This window comes from Trachymyrmex cornetzi, unplaced genomic scaffold (assembly GCF_001594075.2).
Source record: "Trachymyrmex cornetzi isolate Tcor2-1 unplaced genomic scaffold, Tcor1.1 scaffold208, whole genome shotgun sequence".
NCBI classification, from domain to species: domain Eukaryota; kingdom Metazoa; phylum Arthropoda; class Insecta; order Hymenoptera; family Formicidae; genus Trachymyrmex; species Trachymyrmex cornetzi.
Window position 1 is genome coordinate 68,319 of NW_017296722.1, and position 2,552 is coordinate 70,870.

The window sequence follows — 2,552 nt, forward strand, 5'->3', positions numbered from 1 at the left end:
TTATTATCTTTATTTTTATTTTTATTTATTATTTTTTATTTATAAATTTATTTTATAATTTTTTCATTTACTTGTCAGTTCCGAATTCTAATTCATCTCTAATATTTTCTAAAACTTTTAACACTGATGCTTTACTCAATCGATATCGCATTTTAAACTCTATACCCACACATCAGACAGATATCCTAAAGATATCACACATATCCCAAATATATCTTTAAGATATCTCTAAGATATATTTTTGATACATTTGCTGTGTGGGTATCATCCAATTCCTCAAAATAATTAATATTATTTAATATCGTTTAAATCTTCTTTTTCTTCTATTAAATTGTTCGATAATAATATCCTCGTCATCGGAAGGTGACAGTACGAGGTTATATGCCATGTTTGACACTAGTATTATTTCTTAACTGCAGTTCAACTACCTCTAAACGGCCAAAATTGGCCGTTCAATTTAAACTCAATTTATGTACATTTAAACTAAAGAAAAAAGTTGGTAGAAACCAATATTTTGCTAAATTTTGGTTAATCAAATGTCACTAGGAATTAACTCTTTAAACTTAAAAATTTTGGTTAATGAAATGTCACTAGGAATTAACTCTTTAAACTGTTGGTAGAAACGGGCCTTAATCGGGTTCAATAATATCCGTAGTTACAACTAGTAATTACTACTGACAAAATGTATAAATAAATGCTAGTTAAATTCTAATTTATACCAATTGACACTGACAGTTGTCATCAAATTTATATATAATACGATATTATACCGATTTTATGTTAGTATAATTGATTTATGTCATAACTACAGATGTTAGATTAAACTTAGATTTTTATTTTAAATTAAAATTATTTTACTCGGAGGCAAATCAGAATCATGTTTTAATTGTTTTTGTTGAATTTCTACAATCCCAGTAAGAAATCATCAAATCGTCATCGATTCGACATCTATTCCATTGACATTTCTCGTGAGATGTCACAAAAAAATTTTAATTGAATCGATCTTCAATAGATCGATTCATTCAGCTCCGATCCTTTAATAGGTCGATTTCAATCAATCCGATTCTAAATCGATTAAAAAATCGATACAATTAATGGAGATCGCACATCCCTAGCTGGCGGTATTCGTTAAAAATGCCCGAATAACTTCAAAATGGCATTACTCGGTCAAAAAAAAATCGTAGACTCGAATTTTTTTTCAAATTGTTTGTTGAAAAGTGCACTTTACAATGGTCTATGTGGTATTTTCGAAAAAAAATCGGGGCGATCCAGGTAGCGCGTCAGTCAAATTTTTTAAGAAAAAAAATGCTTGGGTTTTATCAAAATATGGAGATGCGGCATCGACTTGCACCTAATTTCGCATCAAGTTTTTCTTAAAGTACAGATAATTACCTACAAAAAGAAAAAAAAAATCGTCTTGATACGATGAAAATTGACCGAGTTATACGCATTTGAAAAATAGCAAAATTTCGATGAAAAATTTTGTTGCGATAATTTTGTTGCGTGTAGTGTATATATAATATATATATTTTTATAATTTTTTGTATATTTTTTTCAGAACTATCATTATTAAAAAAATTTTCAATAAATATTAATAGCTATTCCAACAGAAAAGAATTGTAAATTTAATTTTCATTTGAGTAGTGCCGATCTCTGTTCTAGATGTGCCAGTTATCGACATAGAAATGATCCAGTGATGGACATCCTTTATTTGCTTGTGTACCTATTTATTAATTATGCCTATGACGATTATTAGTCCATAGAATGTCTAGATAATAACAATTACGGATTTAATATTTTTATTTGGATTTTGGATACATTATTATTCGATTTACAAAAATATTTTTCGGTCCACCTAGTCCCAGTAATCGACAGATATGGCGATTACTCGAACGACTACGTGTTTCGATGAACCAGTGCTTGTCACGTAAAAAAAAACTGAAATTTGTATGAAACAGTAATTTGTGATGGTGTACGTAAAACTGTGATCTCGATTTATAACTCGAAGCTCAATTTACCTCATGCAAGTTGCCAATACTCCCAAATCACACCAGATATTAAACAGTGTCTCTTAACCTCACAATGAGACTTTCGTCGAAATCACGCATAGGATCAGTTGCTGCACATATTCGATTTAATCAATAGTGAATTCATATATATACAAGTTTCATAACGTAACACAACATTGTAAATACTTCCTTGGAATCAATAAAAATATCAAGCCTCACGATCGGCAGAAAACACTAAAATATGTCTTTAATATGTGAACTTGGCGATTATTGGTACCCTGACGATTTCCGGGTCAACTACCTTATATATATGGGGCATTCTTTGCCAAATCGGCCACCCCCCCTCGCCAAAATTCGGCGCAACGTAGAGAATTGTATGAGGTCTCATTTTGAAAGCCTCGAGTAACAAATTTCAATCAAATCCAATCACTTTTTAAAAATCCATTCGCCATATTGGATCCGCCATTTTGAATTTCAAAATTCTGATGCAAGATTCGTAATCAGCACAGCCAAAAACAAAGAACCAAACCCTAAAACGGTATA